At 42.5% G+C, this 17,557-nt stretch overlaps 1 long non-coding RNA gene across 1 annotated transcript in view; it reads right to left on the reverse strand.

Annotated features, from left to right (window-relative positions):
- LOC118559078 overlaps positions 1-6,594 on the reverse strand; it is an 18,330-nt gene extending 11,736 nt beyond the window's left edge. Inside the window, exon 1 of the long non-coding RNA XR_004928627.1 lies at positions 6,510-6,594. This is a non-coding gene — a long non-coding RNA (uncharacterized LOC118559078). The remainder of the gene's footprint in view (positions 1-6,509) is intronic.
- Positions 6,595-17,557: the final 10,963 nt, after the last annotated feature.

The raw sequence follows: 17,557 nt of genomic DNA on the forward strand, positions 1-17,557 counted from the left end.
AGATTAAGTAGGATTCCTCTTGGTGTGTAGAGCGCCATTTTCTCTCCAATTTCCTAACATTGTGCTTCAAGGAACGCAGCTCTGAATTAAACCAAGGAGCCAGCTTCCTGTGAATAATCACCTTCTTTTTCAAGGGAGCTACATTGTCTAATGCAGAACGCAATGACGAAGTCATACCGTTTACAAAGACATCTATTTGTGAATTGGAAGAAACAACATTGCTGCCATCTACAGGGCATTTCTGCAATACGGAGGATATTAAAAAGGGGACAGACTCTTTAAGTTTTGATACAGAATTATCCGATAAAGATCTACTATAATGGAACCCTCTTTTGGGGGTGGAGAACTCAGTTAGATTAAACTCAAATGTTATTAAAAAATGATCAGATAGGACAGGGTTGTGAGGAAATACTGTTAATTCTTCACAATCAATGCCATATGTCAGCACAAGGTCTAAAGTATGGAGCCAAGAGTGCGTCGGTTTATGCACATTTTGAGCAAAACCAATTGAATCTAGGATAGTTTTAAAGGCTACACTAAGGTTATCACATTCTGTGTCAACATGGATGTTAAAATCACCCACTATAATAGCCTTATCAGTATTTAACACCAAATCAGATAAGAAATCTGACAACTCATCCAAAACCTGAGTGTAAGGGCCTGGTGGACGATACAAAACAACAAACAGAAGAGGTTTTATTGCTTTGCAGTTTGGATGAGGGAAACTGAGGGTTAAATGTTCAAAAGAACTGTAGTTATTAATTGGCCTGGGACTAATTAATAAATCAAACTGAAAGATGGTTGCCACTCCTCCTCCTCTTCCCACAGATCTGGGAATGTGGAAATTTGAATAATTGGAGGGAGTTGACTCATTTATACTAACGTAGTCCTCTTGTAGCCAGGTTTCTGTGAGACAAAACAAATCAATCTGTTTATCAGAAATCAATTCGTTAACTAACAAAGTCTTTGGAGGGAGAGACCTTATATTTAATAGACCACATTTAATTGTTTTATTTTTAGGTTCAAGGTGAACCGTATTGATTTTTATTAGGTTTTTATGATTTGTTCCTTTATAAGATAAGTTTTTGATCTGTTAAGTTTTGGCCGTGGGAAAGACACCGTCTCAATAGGATAATGGATGGGTAACAGTACAGAAGCTGCAGAGAGGTGTGTTAAACTACGGCTCTGCTTCCTGGTCTGGACCCTGGGTTGTCAGCATTTAGGAGGACTAATAAATCCGGCCAGATTTCTAGAAAGAAGAGCTGCACCATCCAAAGTAGGATGGATGCCGTCTCTCCGGATCAGACCAGGTTTTCCCCAGAAAGTTCTCCAGTTATCAATGTAGCCCACGTCGTTTTCAGGACACCACCTAGACAACCAGCGGTTGAATGATGACATGCAGCTAAACATGTCATCACTGGTCAAATAAGGCAGGGGACCAGAGAAAATTACGGAGTCCGACATTGCTTTAGCAAACTCACACACCGAAGCAACACCAACTTTAGTGACCTCCGATCGGCGTGATCGGGTGTCATTACCGCCAGCGTGAATAACAATCTTACTGTATTTACGCTTATCCTTAGCCAGCAGTTTTAGGTAAGATTCTATGTCGCCCGTTCTGGCCCCTGGCAGGCATTTAACTATGGTCCCTGGTGTCTCTAGTGCCACGTTTCTGACTATTGAGCTCCCAATAACCAGGATCGGCTTCTCAGCGGGTGTGTCGCTGAGTGGGGAAAATTTGTTTGAAACTCGGACGGGTTGGTGGTGAACTGGGGGCTGAAATCTAGAGCTATGCTTCCTACGAACTGTCACCCAGCCGGCCTGCTTACCCGGCTGCTCGGGTGCTTCTGGAGGACCACTAAGTGAACTAACGCTAGGTCTATGTGGCTCCGCGCTAGCAGAGGGGCGGCTATCAGCTGGTCTTTCCATAGCACGGAGCCGGGACTCTAATTCTGACACCCTCGCCTCCAAAGCTACAAAAACACTACATTTATTAAAAGTACCATTATCACTAAAGGAGGCAGAGGAATAGCTAAACATCTGACACAGAGAGCAGGAGATAAGGGGAGACTTAGTCAGAGACGGAGAAGCTGAAGTAATAGTAGGAGAGGAAGCCATTGTGGAGCTAAAGCTAGGCTAGGCTAAAGCTAGGCTAGCGCCCTTCTACCACGCCAAGAGAGCAAACCGTGAAACACGAGGAGTTCCCAAGCGTGATGTGCAGCAACAGAAAATGTTTTTAAAAGTGCTTATGTGTTAGAAACAGATGTTTACAGCAAAGAGATTAAAGATAAAAGCGAGAGAATCTGGAGCAACAAACCGCTTGCTCACGCAGTGAAAACAGGAAGTGATACAATACGCCTTACCGCAAACAGGAAGTGGACTGGGCAGCCACACACAGAGAGAGAGAGACATAGAGAGAGACACACACAAGAGAGAGAGAGACAGAGAGAGAGACACACACACACAGAGAGATATATATACATATATATATATATACATACATATATATAGCTATATATATATCATACATATCTATAATAGATATATATATATATATATATAATATAACAACACACATACATATATATATTATATATATATATATATTATATTAGAGAGATATATAGAGAGAGATATAGATATATACACACACAGAGAGAGATAGAGAGATAAGAGAGATAGATATACACAAGAGAGAGATATAGAGAGAGGAAGAGATATATAGATAGAGATATACAGACACAGACAGATAGAGATATACATAGATATACAGAGAGAGAGATAGATACATACATATATATAGACATATACAGATAGATATAGACATAGAGAGATATATATATACACATAGATATATATAGACATATATATAGACACAGATATACCAGATATAGATATATACAGATATATACAGATAGACATAGAGACATATATAGAGAGATATAGATAGAGAGATAGAGATATATAGATATATAGAGATAGATATATATAGAGATAGATATATATATAGTATATATCTATATATATATATACATATATATTATATACACATATATACATATATATATATAATACACATATATATATACATATATATATATACATATATATATACATATATATACATACATATATATACATACATATATATACATACATACATACATACATATATATATATATATATATATATATATATATATATATATATATATATATATATAAAAAATGTCGTAGTTGCTATCACTATGGTCCAATTTATCCCGCTAGGAAAAAAATCTGCATTTGTCTGTTTAACGGCTTTCTTCTTGCCACCATCTGCTGATACTGCAGTTTTTCATCCCAACTGCACAGGCACCAAGTAGTCCCCGACGATCACATGTGGGGCCCTTGAGTCAAGTTAATTACCTTTGTTAAACACTTGCATCTGATAGTTATCAAAATATGGAACAAATTTTCTCATATTGCTTCAAAACATTAACCAAATAAAGAACCATTTATATTTCATGAAAAATGTGACAGCCCTAAACCAAACAACACAGAAATTCCATTGGAGACTGATTCTATACTACGTAACGGTTACACTGCACTGATTACCATTTACACTTTAGGATAGTACAACCTACTTATGAAGGCACGGGTGGCATACTAAGAAACTGAGCGGGTGTCGGGGTCAGTCTTAGACTGAGAAATATGGTCCAAAACCGGCTGGCAGATACTACAGAACTTATTAGTGGAGCCCTTAACATCGTACTGCAGTTTTTCCAAATAAAGAGTCTCAGTAAAATCACTTATCCACATTTTAAACTGAGAAACCTTATCAGTTTCCCACAATCGTAATATTACTTTCTTAGCCATTACCCTTCCATACACCACAGTTGTTTGCATAGAAATGCTGCGGGTCCTAAGTGAGGGAGAATATCCAAACAATGCAATCTGGGGATCTGGAATCAAGCTGCTCTTATACACTTCACAAAACCGTATGAAAATGTCGCACCAGTATTGGAAGAGCTTGGGGCATGACCAGAACAGACGAGTCAACAAGCCATCAGCGGATTTACATCTATCACATTTTGAGGATATTGAGGTGAATATCCTGTTCAATTTTGTTTTCAAATAGTGGAGTCTATGAAACACCTTAAACTGAATTAACTGGTGCTTTACATTGATAGAGCATGACCGAATCCTCCCTAGACCCTCCTCCCAGACCTCACTACCAATCTGCAAGCCCAGCTCCTCCTCCCATGCAGCCCTCAGAGAGTCTGTGGCAAAATTAATTCCCTCTGCAAAGATGCCAACAAAGCTTGAAATTATTTTTCTTGATTCTGGGGAACCCAACAGTATTCTGCCCATTTTATTTTCTTCCGGGAGAGATCCAAAATTCGGGATGTTAATTTGAACATAATTTCTAACTTGCAAATATCTGAAAAAAATCTGTGTCTGGAAGAGAGAAGCGGTCCCTGAGCATTCCAAATGAAGCAAACTTTTTGTCAATGTACAAATTTATCAGCGTAGTTAGGCCTTTTAGCCTCCAATTTTTAAATTATATATCCGATAATGATGGGGGAAAAGCATGGTTGCGGTAAATTTGGGCATGAACTGAGGTATCAGGTAGGTCACAATATACCCTAATTTGTTTGCATATTTTTAAACAGTTTAAAACAATCAGATTATTTACAAGTGCCTGAATTGAACCATTCCCAACATTGCTTCTTTCAATAGCCACCCAATGGGGTGGATTTGCGGAGAGTTCTTGAGCATTACCCTCCTGCCAGTATACCAAGGCCCTTGCATTCGCTGCCCAATAGTAGTGCTGAAAGCATGGTAAACCTAATCCCCCCCCATCTCTCTTGGTTTATGTAAATGAGTTTTTTATATTCTACAGGCTTTAAAACCCCAGACAAAGGGCAAAATTATTGAGTCCAGTGATTTAAAAAAGGCACTTATTAAAAAAAATAGGCAAACCCTGAAAAAGATACAAAAATTTAGGCAAGGACACCATTTTAATGGCATTTATGTGGCCCATCATTGAGAGTGGGAGTGTTCTCCATTTATCAATATCTTACCGAAGATTATCCACTTTCACTAAAAAGTTCAGTTTGAAAATTTGTTTGTGGTCTTTTGGCAAAATAACTCCAAGATATTTCAGTTTGTCAGTTATCTTAAATAAAAAATTATCTAAGAATTCAGAAGGGAGGCTTGCACCCAGTGGCACACACCGCAAACTCTCAAACTTCCAGTTGTTCGGCGATTCTGTTAAGTTTCTGCAAAGACCTCTGCATCCTGTGGAGAGGAGAACGTCTTATCCGTAGAGCCGATGGTGACCCGTAAACGCCGGGTACAGGACGCCACACCTCGCTCCAGCATCTTGTAGCCGCTTCTTCACATTGTCAAACGCCTGCCGCTGCCTCACCACCTCCGCTGGGTAATCAGGGAAGATGTGGATCGGCTCATCCTTGTGGCGGAAGGGGAACTGCTGACGGGCCAGTCGTAGAATCGTCTCCTTCACATGGAAGTAGTGAATTCGTGCAATCATTGCTCTCGGGTGCTCGTTGTCACCTGGCAGCCTGCTTCCTACCCGATGCGCCCGGTCCACCTCCAGTTGTGTGGAAAAATGCTCTGCACCGAGCAATTCTGGGATGAACTTAATCAGGAACTCTCTTGGACGTCCACCCTCGATCTTTTCCGGCAACCCGATGATTTTGATATTCTGCCGCCTGGAACGGGCTTAAAGTCGATCATTTTCGCGCAAAGAGCTTCGTTCTCTGCCTGCATCTTGGCCCTGCTCTCCTCCAGTTTGGAAAGGCGACCCCCGTGGTTTGATGTAGCATCCTCCACTTCCTTAATCCGATCAACAAGATTTGATAGGGACGCCTGGGTTGAGGCAAGGGTCACTTCGAGGACTATCAAATCTATCATTCATCGTCTTGTTCATATTATTTATAGCAGCATGGATGGTAGAAGATTCCGTATCATGCTTGTGCGCTGGTTCAGCTTCTGCTGCAGTTGCTCCTTGGTTAGCTAGCTCCAGCACATGCTGCCCAGTCGTCTCTTCTAAAGCCTTATCTTGCTTCTTTCCTTTATCTGTCTTGGGTTTAGTCATCGTCATCGTCATTGTCAAAACAGTTGGTCAGAGAGCTGGGGGACCGGAATGTCGGTGAAATATCAATGTAAGTAAGAAATAATTTTTAAGTGGTGAGGAGCCACAAAAAAACACGTCTACTCCATACGCTGCTCACTAGCGCCCCCCTGATTCTATACTTTTAAGTCAATAACTAGTCACCAATAACTGAGAATAAAGAACCTGCCTTTCGTCCAGTGACTGCTGAAGATAAGCACCTGCAATTCAGCAAAGAGGGAACTGGAAACTTCTAAACCCAGGCTAACATCAGAGGATGCTAACGAGGCTAAAGCTACACCCAGCAACATGTTATATGATCACTGTCACGACTAGGCTGCAACTCCATTGACACCTGCATTGAAAGAAGAGGAAATGGAGAAACTTCTACCTGTAACATCTCTGAAGGACGGGTCCCTCTGCAGCAGATGCTCCTTCCTGATCCAGACCACCAGGAAGCAGGAAGAGCTGGAAGCCCTGATCCTGAGATAAGAGAGAGTTACAGCGGAGGGCTTTTATAGCTGAGAACCTGGTTTACTGATGTCCTCGGTTTGTATTGAACCATGCATAAAGCTCGGACCTAAAAAAAACCAACATAAAAATAGCTGATTTATTATTTTTATTTGGACATGTTCATGAAACATTAAACCAACTTTTTTATCTAGTGTCCTGCCTTTTCCATGGTTAGAATAAACATAATTCTGAATCAAAAAGGATCATATCTGCTATAGTAGAATATTCTCATCTGAGCCAACACTGTTTGTCTTAATAAAAAGTTTCTGTTTACTGGCAGAAAATTGACTGTTGCTGGAAAATGTAACGCTCAACAGTAAAATAAAAAAAGTCTGTCAAGACTGTCCACGTCAAATCACTCCGGTCACTTTTAAAAAGAATGCAGGGGAAACTAAAAAGTGCATTAGCTGTCCCACAGGCAGTCAGCCACGACTTACGTTGGAACCAACTCCTGCAAAAAGTCCGGTTGTAGAATTTAGCTTTTTCCTCGGTTCGCTGTGTTAAATTTATTTCGGGCTTCTCAGGTCCCAGCTCCTTTACATTGATTTTTCCACCATCGTCTGCTATATATCATTGTAGCAGGGGCAAAAAATTCCAGAAGCCCCAAAGCCATTAATTTTGGGGATGCTGATTGGCCAAATATTTATTCATTTTCCCTAGCAACATTATACAATTGGGTATTTCGCTACACCTTAGGGGCTCTTTGAGTGAGCACCCAATAAGAGAAATGATACGTTCTGTCGGTGGAAATGCACTGTTGAATGAGAGTCATTTGGTAGAATGTTGTTTTAATAATTCATATTACATGTAGCCACATACTATTAAGTAGAACTGACATTGATAATACTTTTAAAATTTATATATGACTTTTCCCTTCCTCATCTAGGGAGGGCAGCGCCTGAGCGCCCCCTATGGGCCAGTTGCCACTGTCATTTACGAAGAAAACTAGTTATAGTTCTGCTTGATATAGTTTATTTTTGTGTACAACCCCTCTGAAAACGTGTCAAACAGAATAAACTAAACTTTGGTCAAATATTATCCTTAAGAAAATGTTTTACACAAGTTTAACCTATTGGAACTGATCAGGATGTTATTTTAGAAAAGTATAAAATGTAAACTGTGTCATATCTGCAGATCAAAAATGAATATCCAGCAGTTTTTCATTGAAAAAAAAAACTTCATGTTTTCTGTGTTTTTGTGTGTGTGTGAAATCTGAAATGTAAATATCCCTTCATATTCCATTTTAATTTATTTTATTTATCTTTTATATATTATGACTTTTCCCCTCCACATCTAGGGAGGGCGGTGCCCGAGAAAAAATGTAACGCTCAACAGTAAAATAAAAAAGGCTAGTTTTTCTGCTGAATGAGGAGACTATTATAAGTCAGTTAGCTGATATTTAGTCCAGACAGGAAAAAGCAATCCATCATTTCATGGCAGTTTCTGAATATAATGTGAAAGGGGAATACATTTAGGTCAGAGGCAGATATAAATGACTTCTGAATACCAGCTTCTGTTTTTGGAAGCAACACACTTGATCCTGGTGGTCATTTAGGAAGAAAAACTAAAGTTATAGCTCTGCCTGAAATAGTTTATTCTTTGTGTACAACCCCTCTGAAAACGTGTCTAACAGAATAAACTGCACTTTGGTCAAATATCATCCTTAAGAAAATGTTTAACACACGTATAACCTTCTGGAACCGATCAGGATGTTATTTATAAAAGTATAAAATGTAAACTGTGTCATATCTGCAGATCAAAAATTAATATCCTACAGTTTTTCATTGAAAAAAACAACAACTTCACTCTGTTGTGATTAAGCACACCTAACTAGCCCATGTCATTACACACACTGGCCACTATGAGCAGCATTGCTTTCAGCTCACACGGATTCCCCGCGGATAAAAAGCTTATTTTCTAAGTAAGGTTCAGATTATTTCATACAAGTGGACCAGAAATCGGGGGAAACTCACAGACTAGGACTCCTGCCAGCCAGGGTCCCGTCCACACCAGGAGGAGGAAAACTGCGAGGCGCACCATCCTGAGGAGACGGAGAGACACACATCAGACAGGTGGTTTCTGGGTCCAGGACGCAGATCAGGTCTGAAGAAAATAAAGCATTATAGGTTAGAAACACTCGTTGTTTTCCCACAAACTTACCTTTATGCAACAGTGTGCGCCTACGGAAAACAGTTAGACAAGGTGTTCAGGTGTAAAGCGCACCTGCAGAGAGGGAGGAGCTACTGCTGATGCTTTCAATGTCCGCTCACAACTCTGGAAATCCCCCTTCTTAGAAAGAACGTCTGAGAAAACGCCACTAAATGCCATTTAATCTTCAAAATAACAAGGATAACGGCGACAAATATCTAAATAAATGAATAAAAGCAAAGTTTATTTCCACATTAAAAAAATCTAAACGAAAAAAATAATTTTACACCCTTAGAAGCTGAAGCACTTTAGTTACGTGAGTCACTTGTCGGTATATAAACTTTAACTGCTCGCTTAGTGGCAAAAGGCTCTTTCTAAACTGTTAGTATAAATTTTCTCTGCATCTCACCCCTGGAGGATGAGTTTTAAGGGAGGAAATAGGATATCCGGGGATCATTGAACGCGGCATGGTTTCTGTGTTTTAGTGTGTGTGTGTGTGTGTGTGTGTGTGTGTGTGTGTGTGTGTGTGTGTGTGTGTGTGTGTGTGTGTGTGTGTGTGTGTGTGTGTGTGTGTGTCTCAGATCACCATGCAGCAGCATGGTGATCTGAGATCTGATCTGTGATCAACCCAATCATCTAAACAGGAAGGATTCATTTTTAAAACCTCCGACCTCACTGCGATAGACTGGCGACCTGTCCAGGGTGTACCCAGTCTCTCGCCCATTGAGAGCTGGAGATCGGCACCGGCACCCCTCAGGACCCCATGAGGGCTAAGCCTGTTAGAAAATGGATGATGAACTGACCTCCAACCTCAGCTCCACACACCAGCGAAGCTACACCTTCTACCTCAGCCTTCCTCCAGGTCAGGCTGGTCTGCTACCTGGTGGTCTTCTGGTGTCTTTATATCAGCACAAAATCTCAGGTAACACTGAATTATGTATCTGTCTGATTTTCCTTGTGTTTGTTATGCCAGAAACCTGTTTGATTATGAGTATTATTACTAATTATAATTTGCTATTAGAATTTCAATAATAGATCATTCAAACTCAAATGATGGCTATAACAAATGTAATTCAAATGGTTGTGATCCAAGGGCTACAAGCCGGTAATGATTAAAACTAACAATGCATTTATTAATTAGCTGTTATTAACTTATTTATGCTGGAAAGTGTGATATGACCGGTTGTTGACCGATTAGACTTACACAGCAAACGTTGATAACTCAAATTATAACTGCAATTGGAGTTTTAACCCTTGCTTCTTTATCATAAACTTTTGAAAATGTCTAAGTTGATTCAGTTGTTAACTCAAAAAGAGGTAATTCTTTTACTCTTAGAGACCATCGAACTTTTGAGTCAAAATAACCACAAACAATTTCAATTCCACACATTATTATTTATTAAACCAAATAATTCCCTGTTGTAGTAATTATTATATTCAATGAACACTAGGAAACACTACTTGCTACTCAAATAACATGCAAAAGAAAATAAATTAAAATAAAACAAGTCAAAAATTGATTAAATGAGAGGTAGCAATTCTTAGTTCAATTCACAGTTGTTTAAACATCACATTCAGAAAGTCGGCACTTTGATGGAGCAGCATTGAAAGACAAAATAGATTTGACAAAACAGACCTGAAGCTATATGGGTGCTCTTTGTATTCCACAACAAGCTAAGCTAACCGTTTAAAGCTACTTTGCCCCTTTCAAAGATGGCGACTATGACACCACCTGACATACGATCTTATGTGACGCGTGAGGAGGAGGTCCTAATGACGTATCTAGAGCATACGCCTAGAGCAGGGCGGGCTTTCGTCAGGAGGCGATTTCACTCCTGAACAAAGACTTCAAAGAAAAATGCGGGAACCGAATATGCAGAAGAAGAAATAAAAATTAAAAAAAGAAAGGAAAAAAAGAGAAAATTGGCTCTCGGTGGAGCCAAAGTACAACCAACCAAACATGGCAGAATCACTTATTAAATACATGCGTAAACATCAGAAATATCCAGCACAGTTAAACAAACTCCGTCTCGGAATAATTAAGCAATAAACTAATTCCTAATAGGTTCTGCCCAGGCACAAAATATATCACCTTATGGGTGAAAAAGAGAAATAAAAGGCAAATCCTCTCTTTACTCTGACTTTGCTCAGTGGGGATGTCCCGGCTCCAGATCAGCGGGCGTCCTGCAGCTGCGTCGGTACCTCCGTGAGTGGCAGAAGTAGCGGAGGGAAACCACACAGTCTCTGGGCTTTCAGACGCTTTGTTTGGCCAAAACAAGCGCCAAGTCTGGCAATCACTAGGAGATAGCGGCTTCTAGTAGGATCAAAATGAATTCAAAGTACTTTTAAAGTCGACCTCCTGCGTAGGAAAACAGGGAGAAGTTAGTTCAGCAACTCGGACCAGCGAGGACTCGAACCCGTGTCACGTGGGGAAATTTCCAACAGAATGAACAGTATGTCTTCCCAGTTGGCGTGGTGCAAGTAAAGAAGAAGGAGTTGAGCGCGCGGGTGATTTTTATGTCCTCTCATAGCAAAGAGATAAGGTTGCTAGGGCCGGTGAGTCTGTCACGTCATAAGATGGCATTACATGTTGTAAACGTTATCCCCATTTTCTAACTTTCTTTGCTGCACCATGACCCTCCACCATGTGACCAGCTCTGATGAGGGCTTCTGCAGGTGTTACACCAGGGTTTAAGGAGTGTCTCCATGCAGCCAGATCTCTGTCTCAGCTTCTCATCTCCATGTGAAAGTGTGCAACCTGAGCTTTGTCTCAGGAAGGATGGTGTTTCTGAATTTGGCCCCACAGCTACTCTGTTGCACTGCTCTACTTCACCTACGACATTACTCTGGTCTGATTTCATTCATCATTGTTATTGATAATTAATTATTAATTCCCTTATAGTCAGTACCTCTTATTTACTTATATTTATTTATGCATCCAACCAGCATCCATCTAAGTTTGTAATTTGTAATAATAGGTGGAGTGATCCAGCAGCACTGTTCTCCTGACCTGGAATCCTTCATCATAAACTGTAAGCCTTTTTATTCACCCCGCGAGTTTGCTTCATTCATTCTGGTCGGTGTTTACAGATAATGAATGTGGAGCAGAGAAATCCTGACTCTTTAGTTTTTGTTCTTGGTGACTTTAACAAAGGAAACCTCACTCATGAACTTCCTAAATACAGACAGTTTATTAAATGCCACAGTCAGGGAAGCTTATCACACCGTCCCCCGTGCTGCACTGGGCCAATCTGACCACGTCATGGTTTACCTGATTCCTGCTTACAGGCAGAAACTAAAGCTCTGCAAACCTGTAGTTAGGACTTCAAAGAAGTAGACCAGTGAGGCTGTGGAAGATCTTCAGACGTGTTTGGACTCTACTGACTGGGACGTTTTCAGGACTGCTACCACCAGTCTGGATGAGTTCACAGAGGCTGTGACATCATATATCAGCTTCTGTGAGGACTGCTGTGTTCACGAACCAGGGTGAGTTACAATAATGACAAACCCTGGTTTACAGCCAAACTCAGAAGGCTAAGGTTGGACAAGGAAGAGGCATTCAAAAGTGGGGACAAATGCAGATTCAGAGATGCAAAATACAAGTTTAGCAAGGCGGTGAAGGAGGCTAAACGACTGTACTCTGAGAAGCTGAAAAACCAGTTTTCAGCCAACGACTCTGCTTCTGTCTGAAAAGGCCTCAGGCAGATAACAAATTACAAGCCTAAACCCCCCCCCCCCACTCCATGAATGACCAAACTTAGCCAGCGACTTTAACAAATTCTACTGTCGTTTCGACAGACAAAGGGACAGTCCTGCATTCACCCCCCACGACACCACCCAACAGATCAGCTCCACTTCAGTGACAACTCTTTCCATTCATGAGAGAGACGTTAACAAACTATTCAGAAGACAGAACCCGAGGAAAGCCGCTGGACCAGACTCTGTCTCTCCATCCACCCTGAAGCACTGTGCTGATCAGCTGTCTCCAGTGTTCACAGACATTTTTAACACCTCACTGGTGACATGTCACGTACCAGCCTGCTTCAAATCCTCCACTATCATAACCTGACAAAAGCCAGCTGTATGTTGCTCCGCCTAGCTCCGCTCACATACATCTGGGACATCGCTCATTCAAAGTGATTTCCCCAACCAAATTTATGGTCTGGCCAATCAGGACGCAGGGCGGGTGTTTCCTGGATGTGACGTAGTGGAGAAGTGACCGTGAGATTCCAACAACAATGGCGGCTCGCATCGAGGAAGCAAGCGTTAGCATTGATGCTGCTATTTCTTCTGTGTTGTCCAATCTATCTGATAGTGTTTCATTAAAAGAACATCAGAGGCTGAAGGCTTTTGTTGGTGGAAACCATGTTTTCGCCCTTCTCCTGACCGGATTTGGCAAGTTTTGTTTTCCGGGGCGCGTCCGTGGACGCGCAACGCGGACGCGCCCCGGAGCGGTTAGCGGTTAGCGCGAACCATATAAGGAGGCCTATTAGTCCTCAAGGCGGTCGGCCCGGGATCGACTCCGACCCGCGGCGCTTTGCCGCCTGTCTTCCCCCCTCTTCCTGTCAGCTCACTGTCAATAAAATGCGTGCCACGAGAGCCGCAAACGCATAAAAATTTTTTTTATTTTTTTTTTCCTGCGTCGGTCTCATCAGCGTCATGGGTTAGCTTCGATGTGAGTGGTTGAAATAGCACGTCGATAAAGATGACAGACAAGTGGCTTATCCAATCATATGCAAGGAGTTTTGATAAGGCCCAGCCTTCAGTAAAGGCAAGTCCTATGGCGATGTCCCAGATGTATGTGAGCGGAGCTAGGCGGAGCAACATACAGCTGGCTTTTGTCAGGTTACCACTATCATCCCTGTTCCCAAGAAGCCAAGGACCACAGGACTTACTGACTTTAGACCCGTCGCTCTGACCTCTGTGGTTATGAAGTCCTTTGAGCGCCTTGTGCTTTCACATCTGAAAGAAATCACTGATCCTCTCCTGGACCCCCTACAGTTTGCCTACAGAGCCAACAGGTCGGCAGACGACGCGGTCAACCTGGCCCATCACCACATCCTCCAGCACCTGGACTCTGCAGGAACCTACGCCAGGATCCTGTTTGTGGATTTCAGCTCTGCCTTCAACACCATCATCCCAGCTCTGCTTCAGGAGAAGCTCTCCCAGCTGAATGTACCTGACTCCACCTGCAGGTGGATCACAGACTTCCTGTCTGACAGGAAGCAGCAGGTGAAGCTGGGAAAACATGACTCTGACCCAGAGATCATCAGCACTGGTTCCCCCCAGGGCTGTGTTCTTTCTCCTCTGCTCTTCTCCCTGTACACCAACAGCTGCACCTCCAGTCACCAGTCTGTCAAGCTCCTGAAGTTCCTGACGACACCACTCTCATGGGACTCATCTCTGATGGTGACGAGTCCGCCTACAGGTGGGAGGCTGACCATCTGGTGACCTGGTGCAGGGAGAACAACCTGGAGCTCAACGCTGTAAAAACAGTGGAGATGGTTGTGGACTTCAGGAAGAACTCAGCCCCAGCTACCCCCATCACCCTCTGTGACTCCACCATCGACACTGTGGAGTCTTTTCGCTTCCTGGGAACTATCATCTCCCAGGACCTAAAGTGGGAGCTGAACATCAACTCCCTCACCAAGAAAGCCCAGCAGAGGATGTACTTCCTGAAGAAGGCAGCTGAAGAAATTCTACCTACCAAGGACAATGATGGTGCAGCTCTACTCCTCCATCATTGAGTCCATCCTCACCTCCTCCATCACCATCTGGTACGCTGGTGCCACCGCTAAGGACAAGGGCAGACTGCAGCGTGTCATCAGGTCTGCAGAGAAGGTGATTGGCTGCAATCTTCTATCTCTCCAGGACCTGTACGCCTCCAGGACTCTGAGGCGTGCACAAAGATTGTGGCTGATCCCTCGCACCCCAGTTACAGACTATTTCAGACACTTCCCTCTGGCAGGAGGCTGCGGTCCATCAGGATCAGAACCTCACGCCACAAGAACAGTTTTTTCCATCTGCTACCAGCCTGATGAACAAGGCCAAGAGCCGCCTGTGACACTGGACACTGTCTCTCTCCCCGTTCAGGACTTACAAGCTTACTGAATGTATATTGCTTCTGTATGTATATCGATTTTATTAAATTTTATTTTATTTTATTGTATTCTTATTTTTGTCTGCACCAGCAAAACCAAGTCAAATTCCTTCTATGTGCAAACCTACTTGGCGATTAAACTTGATTCTGATTCTGATTGTAATGGCTTAGATGACATGCAAATTAAATCAAAACTGGTCCACCCCTCTGCAATGGGGAGTTGTTACGGTTATTATTGGCCTGACTTACAGGAACGATGTTTTGATAACCTGCATGGAGATGAGGGTTGAGGTGATGTTTAGCCGGAATTAACCCTATAACCACATTATACGTTTTTGAGAGTTGGAACCTAATTCCTCCTCTTCTGTTAAAGGTTGGTTTTTGTCTCTTAACGTAGATGGCTTCCTTCAAGCTCCTTTCAAACCATCTGTCTTCTGTCCTCACAGAGTGTCCTTTGTCCTTAAGGTGTAGGTGGACAGCAGAGTCTTGTCCTGAGGAGGTAACTCTCCTGTGTTGAGCCATGCGTCTGTTAAGAGGTTGTTTGGTTTCTCCAATATAAAGATCAGAACATTCCTCACTGCACTGAACTGCATACACCACTCCGCTCATCTTTGCTTTGGGGGTTTTGTCCTTGGGATGTTGTTCTGGGACAGACTGACAGGAGCAAGGCTGCCATACGATCAGCACCACAGCGCCCTCTGACCACCACCAGCAGGCAACACAGGCCAAGTGTCTTGCTCAACACACAACGACTGAGACAGTGAGAGCGCGGGATTGAACAATTTTATAGGAGTTTGGTGGTCTAGTCCATGTGTTTCGTGGACTTCAGTTCAGTGTGAAAAAACTGAAAATGTAACACTTGTTAGTGCTATCATAAGGGATTGCTATGTCGGTTAAAACTTGATTGATCACTCAATATAACACGTTCTGGGAAAGTAAACGGCTCTGTGGTCATATCCACGTGTCACGAAAATATCAGCTTTATGTTATTAGATTGTCGCATGTCTGCTGAAACCACAAATCCACCTTCCTGAGTCCATCACAGCTGTCTACTGGTTCCTCCATCTATCCATCCGTTTTCTGATCCGGCAAATGGGGTCGCGGAGTTGCTGGTGCCTATCTCCCGCATTCTCTGGGCGAGAGGCAGTTTACACCCTGGACAGGGAGACACCTGTGCTATCCTAGCTCAGCAGATCTTGGTGATATCACAGTAAGTTGGGCAAAAGTCTATTTCTGTCCTGTGATGGACTGCCAACCTGTCCAGGTTGTACCTCACATCTTGATAGCTGGAGATCGGCACCGGTACCTCGCGATCCCAGCGGGGATAAGCATGTTAGAAAATGGATGATGGATGGATGGATGGATGGATGGATGGATGGATGGATGGATGGATGGATGGATGGATGGATGGATGGATGGATGGATGGACTGGGCTATTTCTTTTTTCTTGCCATCAAGATCTCTGCCAACTGGCACCAGAAAATGCCATTATTGGGCTTTCTTTATCTGGAAACAAATGCATACAAACATCTTACGGGCGCAGCCATGATGAACTGATGAACTCGCTCAGCTGACAATACAGCGATCTGATTGGCTGAGCAGCAAAAATCGAATCACGTGACCTCTTGGACCGGAGCGCCACAGTTTAGATTTTTTATCGCCTATAACTTATTAATGTGCAAGTGAAAACGTGGGAACATTGGGGTTTTGAGATCACTGCTATGTGTAGCAACTTTTCCCGGTGGAAGAAAGTTTCCCCCTGACAGTTCATACGAAAGTTCTTAAGGAGACGTCCTACAGATTCTGGCCCAAGGACTATTTGAGCATCAATGTACTGGACAGTGTTTCTAAATGCTGTAGCTCTGTAATTCCTTCACTAGATGTCCCCATTATCCTGTAACTTTAATAATATTGCTTCTTCAGTTCTATACTCTAGCCTTTCTTAAATAAAACATAGTATTGTACTGAGGTAGTATTAATCCATTTTAAGTCATCTTGAGGATAATTTTTTTTTTGACCTTGCCTCAATTTGCAAAACCTTAAAACTTAAAAAGATACTTATTACCACCACCATATTTGTTCTCTAGCTGTACTTTAGATTACAAGAAGAATTTAACATTATTCAGCATTATAACACATTTTACACATTTTGCATCAACCAGATGGACTGTTTACTTTGTTTTCCTTCCAGCTGAAGCTCCTCCCCTTCTCCATGACAACCAGGGAGAGTCATCAGAGAAGCACAAGCCCCTCCCACTTCAACCCAGAAGTCTTAAAAGCTTGTAACCTAAGGAAAGGAAAATGCAAAGCTGAGGCCCTACAAGAATGTTGAAGGATATCAAAGACTATAAAGTACCTAAAACTACATTACTAAAAATATTGTCAAAATTTTACCTAATACGCCTTCAATAAACCCCTCAACAGATCCCCTCAACACCTAGGCGCAGCCAAGGTGTTGAGGGGATCTGCTTTGGTGGCCTTAGGATTGCGTCTCTGCTATTCGTGGATGACGTGGTCCTATTGGCTTCATCAGGGCGTGATCTACAGCTCTCACTGGAGCGGTTCACAGCCGAGTGCGAAGCGGCCGGGATGAAAATCAGTGCCTCCAAATCTGAGACCATGGTCTTGAGCCAGAAAAGGGTAGAGTGCCTAGATTGGGGAGGATGTGCTGCCCCTAG

Source organism: Fundulus heteroclitus, unplaced genomic scaffold (genome assembly GCF_011125445.2).
Source record: "Fundulus heteroclitus isolate FHET01 unplaced genomic scaffold, MU-UCD_Fhet_4.1 scaffold_214, whole genome shotgun sequence".
NCBI classification, from domain to species: domain Eukaryota; kingdom Metazoa; phylum Chordata; class Actinopteri; order Cyprinodontiformes; family Fundulidae; genus Fundulus; species Fundulus heteroclitus.